This window comes from Pteropus vampyrus, unplaced genomic scaffold, assembly GCF_000151845.1.
Source record: "Pteropus vampyrus isolate Shadow unplaced genomic scaffold, Pvam_2.0 Scaffold65, whole genome shotgun sequence".
Taxonomy (NCBI): domain Eukaryota; kingdom Metazoa; phylum Chordata; class Mammalia; order Chiroptera; family Pteropodidae; genus Pteropus; species Pteropus vampyrus.
Window position 1 is genome coordinate 221,030 of NW_011888846.1, and position 16,362 is coordinate 237,391.

A 16,362-nucleotide genomic window follows, 5' to 3' on the forward strand; every position below is an offset into this window, starting at 1 on the left:
ACCTCGAATTAAAAATATATGTTTTGGAAGCTTATATGGAACAAACAGAAGGTTTTGTTATGTTTTGGTTTTTAAAAAGCAAAGAAATTAACACAGATTTATGTAATTAACTCTGGAAGGTATGGCTTTAAAATGAAAAGTGGTGACTATTATAAATAATAAGCTTTTTAAAGGACACTTTATTAGGCAGGAAAGTGATTATATTGTGAATGTCACAAAAGAAGAAATGGTAAAATAGATACTATCGTTATATAAATCGGTATATATGGCTTAAGACAAAATTTCCATGATGGTCATCTCATACAAATTTTAAAAGCACTGTATTACAAACAATTTATTCATAGAAATGAATGTAAATAGTGTGATCTGAAAAACTGCTGATGGCTAAAGAGCGACTTTAACAATCCCTGATATCGACGATATATGTAAAGAATTAGAATAAATGGTTCCATAAGATGTGAAAATGTGAAAAACAATTCTAATTTTTGTGTTACTTAAAATCTTCTTAAAGGGAAAATGAGAAATAGCTGAATATTTGGGGTTGGCTTTTACATATACTCATATGGTAAATTTCGTGTGTGATCCCTTCAGAAGAAACAACATGGTAGCCCAAAGGGGCTTCTTTCTGTATGAGAACGCTTCAGTCCTGAACAGAGCAGGACCCCCAACAGGTTCAGTCCCTGAAGATACCAGCACAAGTCCGGCAGCATGTGACTGGAGGGGACGATTCTTGCACGCCTGTTCCCACACAGCGGCTACGAGTCACCCAGGTGTAAAGATGCGCTGTTTGAGACTCTTCCATCCCCTTCCCATTTTATTCCTACTTCAAAAAGGAACATCAACTTCAAAGGCAACTCGATCACCATCAACACGAACACAATGAAACGGCATCAGTATAGAGGCTGGTATAGCACAGCAACATGGAATGTGCCCTTGGTGGTAACAGAATAACAAGAAGGGAAAAAACATCTTTTCTTCTCTCATTCGCCTTGTGCCAATTCAGAAAGTTATCCCCTCGCTTTGCTTCCTCCAAAGACCTCCACCTACGCAAGTCACTGTGAGAGCCAAAAATGCGGGGAGACTCAGGAGCACGGACAGCAGGAATGTGAGCATCTGGCTAACAGCATGAGCTGTGTGTGCTAAGGCCAGAGAGCCCTTGCTCCACAGTTAACAGGACAAAGATGACGCTGTCCATGCCAAGGCTCGAGCTGGGGGGACGGCACCAGGAAACTTCCCTGATTCTGAGGAGTTCTGTCCAAAGTCACAGTTCTTGCTGCAACTCCCAGCACTGAGATATGGCTGGCACTCCCCAATAAGCCCCAAATTAAGCCATCTTTGGCGGTCCAGGCACATGCCTAGAATGCCACAGATATTTTCATCAATACTAACGTAATGAAAGCATCGGTGCTGTAATGACACGAACAACATGACTATTTGCCACGACGAGTCCAAAATGTAAGACGCAGTTTCTGGATGAGCTGTGCCACTCTGGAAAAGGGAAGATTCTGGGAAGTCCCCGCCCTTCAGCTGCCCCTCTCAGGGACCTGCATGCACGCGCGCACATGTCACACACCACAGTCAACCCGTTCATCCTGACCCTACAAACTTCACAGTCATTTGCCAAAATGATATCCTCACAAGGAAGTTGGCAAAAATACATTTAACCTACCAATCTCCTTCGGATTTAAAAGCATTACTACTCTCATTCACTGTTGGTAGGAATGTAAAATGGTACAGTCACTTTGGAAGAGTTTGGCGGTGTCTTACAAAACTAACCATGCTCTTACCATATGTTCTAGCAACTTTACTCGATATTTAACCAAATGAGGTAAAAATCTATGTCCACACAAAAACCTGCACATGGATGTTTACAGCCGCTTAAATAATAATTGCCAAAACTTGGAACGACCAACATGCCCTTCAGCACGTGAATTAATAAGCTGTGGTACATCTATACAGTAGAATATCATTCAGCAATAAAAAGAAATGAGTTATCAAACCACGAAAAGACATGGATGAACTTTAAATGCATATCACTAAATTAAATAAGCCAATCTGAAAAGGCTATAGATTGTATGATTCCAACCATATTACATTCTGAAAAAGAAAAAACTATGGTGACAGTAAAAGATCAGTGGATGCTAAGAATTTAGGAGAAGAGAAGGATGAATGGGTAGAGCACGGAGAATTTTTAGGGCAATAAAACTATTCCATATGATACTGTAATGGTGGTTACATGTCATTAAATATTGTGCAGAGCCATAGAATATACAAAACCAAGAGGGAACCCTAATGTAAACTATGCATGGACTTTGAGGGATACTGATGTATCAATGTCGTTTCGTCCCTAATAACAAGTACGGCACTCTGGCACAGGATGCTGACGGTGGGAGAGGCTGTATTTGTGGATGCTGGGAGGGAGTACGTGGGAAATCTCTGTATGTTCAGCTCAATTTTGCCGCTAACCTAAACTTGCTCTAAAAAAGTCTATTTAAAAAAGAACATTACTAAATTTCATTTTAAAAACTTGTTTTAGAAGCCAAACGAACTTTGTTATAGCCTTTCGAAGGCAGTTTTCATTCGAAAGTATTAAATTCTTAGAATGTCAGTACGGCCAAAAAGTTGTTCGAAGGCCAGTTTTCTTAAGTCCAAATAAGTAAAGATAAAGATTGTATTAAAAAAATAAATAAATAAAAATAAAAACTAAAAAATAAAATCCCACCAACCTAACGACAAATAAGGTAACACTAATAAAATCGCACAGTCTAACAACATAAATTTCTCTATTTAACACAGTATTAAAAACATTAGCATCAAACTATAATGGTTGAGAGTTAACATACTAGCCACTGAGTCGGGGAAAAAACAGAGAGAAATGAAATCTCTGATCATCAGAAGGTCTGACTAAATGCACTGACTACTAAGTGTAGTTGGGGGTCTTCTCAGTGGTCCTAAGCCCAAGGCTGCAGTCTGAGAAGATAAAGGAGGGGATGGGGAAGTTTTAGCTTTCACAGGGAGGGCCAGGGCAAGGCGCTGGGGTGGAGGAAGGTGGGGCTGATCCTCTGAGAACTGTTGACGGTGGGAGTTGTGCCCATGTACATTTTATCACTGTTCAGAAGAGTGCTCTCTGGACATGGATGACCTAAGGGGAAGGATACAGCTTGGTACCTTAAATATCACCTGTGGAAAAAATAGCCAATACTACATATATATGTGTACATATGTATTTTTTTTTAGATTTTCAGGGCATTGCCATTACTCAGTAAGTCAGTCCCCTTTGCTATAAAATGACGATAGCAATAAAAACATTTATGTTTCTATTAAGTAGAATTCCATGGACTCTACTATAAAGATTGGCAAGACTGGTTAGTTATTTCAAACAAAATCATCTGATCTGGAGCTTTTCGAATTTGGAAATGTAATTTTTATCAGTCTAGAAAATGCCAGTTAGGCTCCTGGGAACTGACTTGTGCCTACCAAACTCAACCAAATTGATTTATACACCATAAAAAAACCACATGTTCATTTTTGATGAAAGCTATTTTTGTCAAAACAACAGGAGCAGATATCTGCACAGGGCAAGTCCTCACAGAAGACCAAAGTGGAGATCAGAAGGTTGCTTAGTAAGCAGAGAATTGGGGCAAATGGGATCTTGATAGGCATCAGTTCTATCAAGTGATGGCAAACTGCCCTCCTCTCATCTACAGATGGTTCTCTCTAAAAGCCATCAGACCAGTTGTCTAAAATTAGAGCGCTCTCTCTCCCAAAGAATGAGACACAGATTAAAACTTTTAGTCTTCATCTCTCCTTTTTCAATGTCCCTTATATATCAGTAAAGCTTCTGTTGTTACAGTTTCTTATATTAATTACATGTCACGATCTCCTTAATCTCACGATGTTGCCTTTAACAGCATAAAAATGAGCTAAAATGACTCCATCTATTACAGGTTTAGTTTTCTCACCCTAATTCCAGATTTGGGAATTTAAGGATCATATCTCATTCCTGAAGCTTTTAGATTTAAGAGCGTTTAAAAACACAATTAACATTCCAATGTGATACATATCTTTCCACTTAACATCTTATCTCCAGATGCAGAAATCTGTAGGATCCATAACTTGTCAAAAAACATATATCTATATAAAAAAGTTCCTGTAAGAACAATCTTTCTGAACCAGTATCTTTCCTAACTTTAATCTGTATCGAAAATGTCAAGGAAAATGTACGTTAAAATACAACAAAGCACACAAGCAAACAAAAAGCAAAACACAACTCTTAACAGTTAAGAAAAAAATAACACGGGAGTTGGAAAAAATCTAAGAAAGAACTTCATCGCCTCAAACAAGTACACTCCCAAGAGATGAGAGAGAAAACTGGTCAGAGCCAGTCCACGCGAGCGACAGTGCTGAGCACAGAAATGACAGCAGAGGGAAGGGCTATGAGGAAAAGCATTCTCGCCCGCAGCGCTGTCCACGGCCACGAGTCAGTGCCCCGTTCAGAGCAACGCAACAGGATGACCTCGGGGACCGCTACATAAAAAATGCTACGGAATTACTCTGCCTGGTACTTCAAAGGAATTCCTACTTCCCCCAAACTTTTAGCACATGTACCTTTAAAAAAAAAAAAAGTGGAGGGCAATTTAGGTTTGAGACTTTGCATTTTTAGGTCCTTTCTACTGTTCTCAACCAGAAAAGAAAAGAAAAAGCCAGCACACTGTTCTCCAAAGTACTTCTTCATTATACCAGTCTTGGCCTTTTCAGGCTACTTCAAGGGAGGACAGTGAAGAAGTCAGTCACCGGGTAACAACTAAAAGCAATAGGACCTTCTTTAATTAGTTGGGCATGATGTTAACATACTTTCCTGTGTTTAAATATTTACGACGAGACATTGAATGGTCATGGGGGGGAACATGTTGTGGTCTCTAAGAGAGAAGTTTATATTTCGCATGTGCACAAACGTCATGAATGCCAAGTGACTTTCTGTCAAAATTTATACCAAAGCTTCCGTATGCAGTGATCAAAGTTACGACAATAAGAGTACATTCACTCGATCAACTGATAACCGATGACAGAAAAGCAAGAAAAATGAATAGAGATGGACGTTGCTCTGATGTGGTACTAGATGAAGCATGGTCCAGGTACACTGTCTCATCCTGGAGGTGTGAAGCAGGATATGCTGATGCGGGAAGACTGGTACTCAGTCATCACAGAACAAAGGAAGGGAGAAAGGAGGTTAACCCCTCCCACCTTACCACCCCAACCCCCAGCTCGGCTCCTCTGTCTCCCCAGGCTGATAGACAAAGATGACAAAGCATGATGAATAGAGTCACTGGACATGTTAATGGAATAAAATATAACTACTGAGGCGTTTTCTCTCATGTTTCTCATTATTCACCAAAAATCCCACGACAGCATTTTTTGTTCTTTACTACTAAAAAATAAAAATGACAAGGCTCAGCTATTCGAGAAGCCCTTCTTCTCTACTCAGGGATAAAGGAGAATGAAAGGGGGCTGAAGGCATTAACGTGAGTGTGCCTAACAATCACAAAAAAAAGCTTGGAAAGCCCATAGCCTTTCGCAGAGTGAATAGATTTTTCATTTCCACCCTTCTAACCACTGTGGAGGCATATTTATAGATTCACTCCTAGGAAGGACTGGTCCAGGAAATTTCTTCTCTTTATAATAGCTATAAGGTCCGGTACAATGACAGAATGAGGTTTTGTGATACACTGCTTATGACAGCTGCAGAAATATTTATAGAAATTGGCCAGACAACATGATGTCACATCCACTGATTTCATACGCCCCAGTGCACCCAGAGATTAAGAAACTGTTACTGTACTGTCCCCTCCCCTTCCTCTCCACACCGGAGGTGGCTGAGAGTCACAAGCCAAACAAACACTACAGAATTTGAGGATTTGTTTGAAAGGAAATCAAGTTTTAAAACTTTCCAAGAATATGAGACTTCTCTCTACCAAGTGCTCGTAGCCACTCATTCCAACCACCATTCTACACAATTACCACCATTCCTGAAATGGGCTAACTCTAGAAGCTGTAAATTCTCTATCTCTGGGGAAGGACAGGGGAGGCAGATCATTTCTAGCCAAAATAAGCAAACGAGATGGTCCACTAGGATGTGTAGGAAAAGATACTAGAAACTCTATTTATACTTAGCTTTGTCTTATCCTTCTAAACCTTCCATTTATTATACTTGTGATATATGTATTACAATAGTATACACACGAATCGTTTATAAATAAATCAATATACATGTATTATAGGTGTATGCCAAGAAATCTTTTACCAGTGTGCATGATCAAAAAGGTTAGAGACTACAGGGCCTGACAGCCATTTATAGCCCATGCCTGAAGGGACTCAAACATTGGGTAGGATTTTAAGCTAATCTGAGAGTTTACTTCCTCATGTTAAATGCCTTTCGCTCTTGCTGAAATGATGTGTAATTTTAATAACATGTTTTGGAAGACGGTTTCCATTTGACAAGAAAATATAAGCACTGGACGCACCTTATTTCAGTACGATTCTTTTAGACTTAAGTGAGATTCAGATTGTGTTTGAATTTGGGAGGAAATAAGTTTTTTAAAAAATTAAATGAGATATAGTTCAATCTGTATATCCAAAAGTAGACAAATGAAAGAGATTTTAATTACTTCTATTCAGCTATCTGATATTTAGCCAAACTTTTATTTTTCACTCTTACAGCACTGAATTAAGAATTTCCAACATATTTCTGAGACTCCAATATGATTGTGAATTAAAACGTAAAATTAACAGGCCAGAATATAAAAGATAACATTTTCTAAAACATAAAATGTAAAAATCCTCTCTGATGGAGAGGAGGGAAAAGGTGTTCTAGGTTCAGCTCTTTTTTACATACGTCTCAGCCTCTTCATTAATAAAACACGTGACTCAGGCTGAATATTATTGTACAAACATGTCCATACAAAAAATGTCCTCTCTTCTCAAGGTCCCTATGGACAAAAGTCTTTCATGGCCTGACAGATTCAGCTTTAAACCAGGACCCTGTGAAGGCAAGAAAGCTAATAAGCCATACTTATGTGGCTTTACACACATTTACATTTTAGGCATAATCACACACACTGTTTGGTAAACTTGTATGGATGTACTTTTTAGACCATAGCATGCAAATATCATTTTTGGACTCTGAATACTCAGCCTTTTCTAAGCTGTAGGTTCATAGAGCTTAAGAGAATAAGAGCATAAAAAGTACAATTAAATTCATCACTTTTCTTTATAAAAATACTATGTAAATGACCAAAATTTATGCATTCTCAATGTCAATGACTTGTAAGTCTATGAAACACACATATACTAATGCTACTATGCATATGATTTGAATAATTTCATAATTAATTTCAATAAAACTTTCTTTAGAATTCTTTCAGATAATAGGAAAATATAGAATACTTTTCAACTCACCTTATGAAACCAGTATGACTTTGATACCAAATCATATAGGGGCAGGATGAGTAAGAAAAATGATAGGCCATTATCACTTATGAAATCAATGTAAAACATCCAGCAAATTAAATCCAACGATGTATTTTTTCAGGTCTATAATTATGTAGTTGTTTTCTAATCTATGTCACTTTTTTGTTGTTGCCCATGTCCTGAAGACATCTTCAAACTTGTCCTTTTTCTGAGGATACAACATATTTTATAGACTGCGTCTAATAATTTCAATATCTGATATGTGTGTTTACTTCTCTTGTCTATTATTTTGCTGGGTTTCTTTCATTATATCTTATTTTCTTATATGTCTCGTTATCTTTGACTATGTGTTAGATATCATATTTAAAAATACACATACAAATATATATGTACACACGCAACTACATATATATGAATAACTTAAGACCTAGTATCTTCCCACAAAAGAATGTTCAACTGCTTATGCCAGGCACCTGGGAGTGACACCAAACTGACTCAACCATAATCTAAATTCAAAGCTTGAGTGCCCCTGGATTACACAGGTGATTCAAAGCTGGCCCTAAGTCTATGGATGGTATATTTCTGTTTTCCCCTTACCCAGAAGATGAAAGTCTTTTAGAGAATCAGCAGACAAGTTCTAAATTTTGACTCCGCCTATCTTTGACAAGTTCTAAATTTTGACTCTGCCTCCCTTGCGCCTGTGAGGCTGCCAAAACATTTGTTTTGTAGCAATTTCTTTCAGATTGGAAAATGTACTTAAGGCTTACCTTTGTGGTTCCTGCCTCTTCTTAGGTTTATACCCACAAATTCCTACCGACTTTGTTAACGCTTTGAGATGTTTTATTTTTTTCGCTCGTTAAAAAGACTGTGCTAAAAAACCAAGGTGAACATTACCAGAGGCAGAAGTAGGTCCTCTCTGGTAACATATAAAAATATTCTGCAGTATGTCCAAGTTGGGCTTATTCCAGGGACTCTGTAAAAGGAATAAAGTGTTTGAGAACCAGTGGAATGAAGGGCTCCCTGGCTGTCACTGAAGCGGAGATATACACACAGTTAGCCAGGACCTTTGGCGTCTAAGACCGTCAGACAGCTGTCTGTGGACCCTGCAAGGGCCACTTAAAATGAATTAAATGTCCCCAAGCTTCACAGTCTTTGGAATGTGTTGAAGCATGATTTTATCTACACTCAGGAGCTCATCATGGTAACATTATCACAGATCCTGCCTCCAAATAACAGACTTCAGAAAGTGAAACTTTACCTATATGCTATTATTTGTTCTTAGCTCCAAATTAAACAGTTCCCTTAATTCTCAAGAGATTTTTTTTAATCATTTAAAAAAACATAAAAATTCCCCATGTTCACCCAGCCATCTGGACCATGAGTAAGTAGGAATAATAAGCTTCCACTCTAAATACAGTCAAGTCTCATTATTCTTGGTCAGTATGTTCTAAATACTGACTATACTACCTCTATTATTATTTTAAATTACAGCTATATCTGGGTACAGTTTCAATTTTCAAGTGAGAAACCTCACAAGGAAATAGCTATAGAACACAATGTATTTTCCCCCAGCCACGTGTAGAAAAAACACCTATACGTAAACAAGTCCAAGTTACTCATTATTTCTCTTCCTTCATCAATCACCAATTCCCTAATTTGACAACGTATATGTGTCTACACGCACGTCAGCTTTCAAATTTAGAGCCTTGAGAGACATTTCCTGAATCAGCCTTTTGTGGAACAACAACAAAAAATCTGCTTCCTGACAATATAAAACATGATTTCCTAAACAGCGATCTTGAAAAGTACTGTTACTTTGTATAGCTACGGCAGGTGGCAGGGTGTGAACGAAACAGGAAAGACAACAAATGTCTCCCACACAAAACTGCAGACCACCACAGGGACCAGCACACAATTTCGCATCTTCATCATCGACCGGTCGCCATCTGTAGGAGTTCTCATCCTTTATCTCGCCCCTGCTCAGACACCCTTTCGCCTGTCTGACAATTCTTTACATATTAATTCTTTACATATTAACAGAAGAAATTTGCCGAGGGTAATATTACAATGAGAAAGACTCCACTGAATTCAGGTAGGAAAAAAATCCTAATTCCTAAAACTAATAATAACGGTCATTCCAAATTCTATGAATTAAAAGTATATCTTCTCCTTAAGCCCCAAATTAAAAAATATAACATTGATATCTATAGGAACTGTTAAATCCTTTTATCCTAACCACCTCCACAGAGTACAGGTTCCCTAATTACCGACTTGATACAGCATTTCTTCTACTTATATTTATAAAAATCAAACAGGAGCTTCTACTTTGCCACCTTAGAGATCAAAGTGTCCAAGTAAATATGAACGGCGGTATACCCATGAGATCATGACTCAGACAACAAAGGAAGAACACACAGATGTTATCATCGCCCGAAACACTGGAAGCACACCATGAACATCTGAGCACCCACAAAGCATCTCAGTCACCCCAACAGCATGACAGGCCAGAGTGATGCTGAGAGCGCCAGGGCAGAGAACCCAACAAAAGGGGCTCAGCTCTGAAGTCCTAACAGAAGCGCTGGTCCCTGTCCCTTTACTTAAAACGTCCCAGGTTTTAGAAAATACAAATCTGGTCATTTCATCCCCTTGTTCAGATCTTCCGACAATTTCCGAAAGCACACTGGACTTAAGAAACTCCTTAACATAAGGCATAAAAGATTTTCATAGCCGAATCTATGTATCTCTTACCTAATTCTACACACATCCTACAATCCAGCCAATTCATGCACCTGTCCATTCAGTCATTCTTTGAGTAATTATTTATGAAGAATCTACTCTGTGCTGGGCACGGTGCCATCACAGACTTAATACTTAAAATTACTCAACCAGAGAGTTCTCTTTCTGGACTCAGTGGCTTTGCCTGTCTACCTGGAACGCCTTCTCTGTCTTTCACCTCTACTTCTTTATTCCCTAGACTACATGGGACACGGTAAATGAATTAATTCAATATTTATTACATAAATAAAAAATGTACAAAACCCAAGAGATTTGGATTAATGTGCCAAGTAGAATATGCCTGGTGAGCTCGCTCAGAAAATTAGTCGATTTTTATTGATACATAATTCATACTATAAAATGCACCAATTTAAATTACATAGTTCACAAGGCTGTGTAGCCATCAGCACTAACCAATTCCAGAACATTTTTATCACCCCAAAAGAAACCCCATATGCTCTAGAAGTCATCCCCCATTCCCTTCTCTCCCTAGCTCCTGGCAACGCTAATCTACTTTCTATCTCTATGGATTTTGGTACATCTTTTAAATACCTTAATTATTTAAAAGTTTTTGAAAACGTCTTAACAAGAAACTTAGCTAACATATTCATTAAGACTTCTTATTCACTGATTCTATGGCAGGGCCCCCAAAGAATGGGGCAGAAACAAATCAACACACCACAAACTCCCAAACTCTGCAATGATGTCCCCAGACACAGTCCCTCTCCGTTCCCCACGCCCCACCTCATTCGACTGAGCATCACTGCCGTGCACAGCTGATGGGGTGATGGGGGAGAAAAGGGTTGACAAGGCCACTTACTTGAAGGTGAGGAGAGAGGAGAGATCAACAACAACAAAATGCTTAAACGTAAATACAAATCTGACAAAGAACTACGTCAGGTTAAAACCTTAACTCTGCTTGGGATGACAATGGTAAGGGCTAACACTGAGTACTCACTATGTGCCAGGTTGAAAACCTCTAACGAGTATCTCTTTCCTTCATCCTCCTGACAGCCCTCTAACATAGGTAGTATTAACAGCCCCATTTTAAATATAAGTAATTGAGGTGACAAGTGGGGTTAGAACCCAGGCGGCTGGGCTGTGAGGCCCATAAAATCTTCTCCCTGACATCATGAGCCTATTCTGAATTTTCTCAATTGTTCGCATGCAAATCAAATCAGGAGAGTAAATACTAATTATGGTTAAATATATTGTCGTTAATTTCCAAGAAAAAACACTAACAGGTATGTTTTGAACCCTGAAAAACAGCAAAATCTTTAACAGCATGCTGTTTCTATATACAAACTAGTAAACATGGACTAGTTTACTGCCAAATAAACTATCTTTACTTTATGAAAGAGTCAAAATTAAGAAATTGTTAATAAAGATCTACCAGAAGAAAATATCTAATAAACAAAATACTCACATGGAGTAAGACTACAAATTATAAAGAACTTTTGAAAGCACTAGAAACTATAGGAACAACTCAGGTCTTATAGAAAACAATGAATAGAAATCTCATAATTTCTGGAATTTCCCAGTATTGCGCTAAACCAGGTTAAAATGCACATTCATTTAGGTGGGAAAGAACGAAATGAAAAGGCAATATTGACTTATACCGTCTCCACGATCAATGACACATAAAAGATCAGAAACCATGAGGTGATGACAAAAGGCAGAGGAAAAAAATGAAAGATACTATTTGTATGTATCTGCTCTTATTCTGGAAATACCGTATCCTACAACACTGAGTTATAAATGTGTGCGTATAAGGTCAAGTATCCTTGGGAAAATTATTTTTCTATGCCATTACTTTCCTAACTGTAAAAATAGAAATACTAGTCCATTATCCCTTTTCTTCAAATCTGAAACTTAAAAAAGCTCTGTAAATCAGTTTTTGTTGTTTTTACGTTAGCAGCAGATTTCCTTTGGCAGAAAACATCTGTAGCAAAATCTGACCTGAATGGCAAGGGGCTTTTTATAGACATTATTCTACTTATGGGTAAATTTTCTATATTTCACTACAGAAGTAGTTCAATTATGGAGTACTTGGCCAAAAACTGCTGATGGAGGTTGACTATATGATATAAAGTATACACATTGTGTTACATTTCTAAAAATCTAAAAAAATCGTGAATTCTGAAACATACCTTATCCCAAGGGTAACTGTGACTGCACATCTGCAATAATTTAGTATCTACTTCGTACAGTGGTTCTGAGGATAAAGAACTTACAAAACACTGGCACAGTGCCTGCACGTGGCAGTTACTCTTCAGGGGTCAGTGGCTGCTGGTAGCCTTCCTGGACTAATCTGAAGAGCACCGATACCCCTACAAAACCTTTCTGGTTCTGATTTCTTCTTCATTCGCAGCCCAATGGATTTACTCACCCTCCTCTGCTTATGAACAATAAATGAGTACTAGCTCACTATTTCTTACCTTGGACTGTAATATTCCAGGTGCTACCCTGATTTACACAAAAATAATTATCTTATACTTCAAGTTCACTTAAGCGCCTGAGATTAGGGCATCTATATCTAGTGTCAATGATACAAAAAGAAACCACAATATAAAATGGATAACCTATTAAAATGTAACATTCTCTTAGGCAATAAGGTTGTAAGGAGGGCTTTAAAAAAATAAAAAAAATCCATTTTCAAGTAAGAAACTGAGCATTACCAGATATTTTCATTCTAGCCATTAAGCCTCTCAGTAGGTTACTAGGAAAGAGACCCTAAGCACATCTCCCATTGTGCTGTGGGAAGCTCAGGGTGATGGAGTCTAATCCACTTATTTTTCTGGTTGATTCATCAGAAGCAATAGCTGCAGACAGTCTCTTTTTACCAAATTCATTGATCAGAGCAGTACCCATGTGAAGCCCCCAATAACAGACCTTTCCAAAGTCCCCTCTACTATCATGATGCTCCCCACACTATTAATATTAAAGTCAATATGACAAGCTACACAGAACTACAGCAATAAAGAAATGTACAAAATGCATTCTGTGGTCGTGTGATCAACTTTAGGAGGAAGCATATTAATCATTCTTTAAAAAATCAAAATAAGAATGTTTTTATAACTTTAAAAATGCACTTACAAAAAATAATTCCAAACAAAATTGAAAACCTTATAGATCAAAGATTACTTTTTATTTCTGAGCAAATCCCAGAGCTAGCTGATCAGTAAGTCATCAATAGTTAGACAAGGTCTTAGGTGTGAAATCTCAAAGAATATGACCCACAAGAATATGACCTGTTTTAAAGATTTTCTAGACAATATGATTTCATTTCAATGAACACTAGTATCAAAACAAAAAATTAAGTTTTAAATGGACTCTTAAAACATACTTAACCGTAACCCATGACTTCAGACAAATTATATACCAATGACTAAAAACACAGTAAACAAAACTTATTGTTCCCAGCTCTGTAGCACATACGTTTCAGGATACCTCATTTAATCTCCAGACAATGTTTTAAGGTCATAACATCACTTATCTTTTTAGTTGCTCAATTATAATATTCTTTAAAAGAAAAAAAGAGAATGAAAAAATTGAAAGATGCTGTCTTTGTATTCTTTTCTCCTATAAATAATGCCAATAGTGTACTCAACATAACACTAGTGTATAAGGCTACAGTGTAAAAGACATAAAGAAAAATTAAAAACTTTAAAATGCAATATAAATGTAAGTCTATAGTAAGAGTCACAATGATAATAAGGTATCCTGTACTAGATGCCACTATATGGCAATCACTATACTGGGAGTTTTACGAGCATCTCTCATTTAACTATCAGAGTCGTCTAATGAAGCAACATCTTATTTTACAAATGAGGAAACTAAAACTCAAGTTCAAGAAACTTGAGCAAAGTCATACAAATTATAAACGGCAGAGCTGGAATTTGAACCTTAAGTTGCCCAGCTCCCATACTTGTCTCTTTCAGTACCATACCGCCTCAGAGTAGAGCACTTTTATTTCTTCTCAGAGCTCTGTAGTTCCAAAGAAGTATCCACACTGAACAAAGTTTAATTTTTAAAATATTTTTAATATTTCAAAACTTATAATTAAAGATACATACTGTGACGGTTAATTTTATGTGTCATCTTGGCTAATCTATGGTACACAGGTGGCTGGTCAAATATCACCCTACTTGTTGCTGTGCAGGTATTTTTTAGATGTGATTAACATTTAAATCAGTAGACTTTGAGTAAAGCAGATTACCCTCCATAGCATGAGTGGGTCTCATCTAATCAGTTGAAGGTCTTAAGAGCAAAGACTAAAGTTCCCTAAGAAAAAGGAATTTTGTCTAAAAATTGCAACACAGAAATTCCGGCTGAGTTTCCAGCTTTCAGACTCAAGACTGCAATATAAATTCTTAACTGAATTTCCACCTTGCTGGCCTGTCCCCACAAACATGTGAGCCAATTCTTTAAAATAAATAATAAATAAATAAATACACACACACAGAGATCTATGTACTTATGTATTAAAAACTGATTTATACACACACATGACTGACATATATGTTTGTATGTGTATATGTGTGCCTATCTTTTATCGGCTCCGTTTCTCTGGAGAACCTTGACTTACATATATACTTACATGTATTACATATAAATTTTTACCACCCAATGCATTAACTTATGCAGACAAGTTCATTTGTTCTTATGCAAACATCAGGAAAATTCTCTTCCACCTCTGTGGTACATCTTAACTTATACATATGTGCCTTTAGTTAGGTTGGTTATGGTTCCACTCTGTCTTCATGTGAACTCCGTTTTAGGCTTGTCCACTGGTGTAAATTTTTTATAAGCATGCACACCATCACTGTCCTTGTGTGCCACAGTCAAGTGCCAGGGAAAGCCTAAACACACCTATTCACCTCTACCTCCACCTGCCACAGTGTAAGAGTCAATTCTACAATAATAAAGATGTTAACCTGCCTTGCTTCATAATACCTCAATACAAATTTAAAGTCTTGGATCTTACTGTCTTTTATACTTACAAGTTGACAGTCAAAAGTTAAGTACTTCATTATTGAAAGTAAATTACCATAACATAGAATGAGCTATTCAAGAGGCAAACATATCCAAAAAAAGCAAGGGGAAAAAAAAAAAACAACAACACATGGCATCAAGTTAGATGGATGAGCATGCTATTACAGAAATAAAATTAATAGTATTATCTCATAACACCACCCATGGAAGATTCCAAGCAAAAACATCCTTTGCATATGATAAGTTTATTCCATGTCTGAAATTAGCTAAACTCTTTAAAGCAATTCAATTTAATGAGATAGATGCGCCTCTGGTCTTGCTTGTTTTTGTAATGTGTTTATGCAGAAAAAATATAGGGAAGATTTACAAGTAATTATACTGTACTGTTTAAAGCAAGGAGAGAAAAGACCATATGAGTAGCGCAGCCCTACAAAAGTAACTGCTAAAATGCTCAATAAGAAGCACCAGACGTCGGCATCTTCCAAATAGTAATGGACAATGCCCTTAAAGCTATCGATTTCACTAAGCCATTTTTGAAACACGGATTTTCCAGGGTGTCTAAACCCATACATAACAGACCTAAGTTTGCTATCGGCTCTGAGGCAATGTGCTGATTTGAACATTTCTAATGAGTTTTAAAATCTCTTTTTGGCTGATAAAGTCTATTTATTAACTCTCTGACACAAAACATGTATGCATTAAATGATTTGCCTGTCCTGCTGAACAAACTCCAATCTTACTATGTATGCTAAAGACTGCAGACAAGTGTATTAGTTTGGAATCGACATGTAAAACAAAATAGAATTGACTATCCTGAAACTTTGAGTGAAAAAAGCTCATAGGCTTTTGATTTTTTGTTAAGTAACCATGAACATCTTACAATGTTACAAGGTATATTCAAAAACCGTTCTCTACCAGTCACTAATGAAACTGGATGTGGAGGTATTCACTAGCTACCTGTCTGCCCCTCACCACCAATCAAATGAATTTAACTGATAAGTAATGTGAACATCGCTAGATATAATTAGTAATTCAACTTTAAAACAAAACTTCCTACTATTTCTCCTTCAAGTTTTCTGGGTCAGTGTAATCAGACTCTGCCCTGAAACTGCAGGACAAGCTACT

The 16,362-nt window shown here is 37.3% G+C and overlaps 1 protein-coding gene across 1 annotated transcript in view; it reads right to left on the bottom strand.

Moving 5' to 3' along the window:
- Window positions 1-16,362, bottom strand: part of LAMC1 (laminin subunit gamma 1) — a 116,156-nt gene that overhangs the window by 61,575 nt on the left and 38,219 nt on the right. The window lies entirely within an intron of this gene.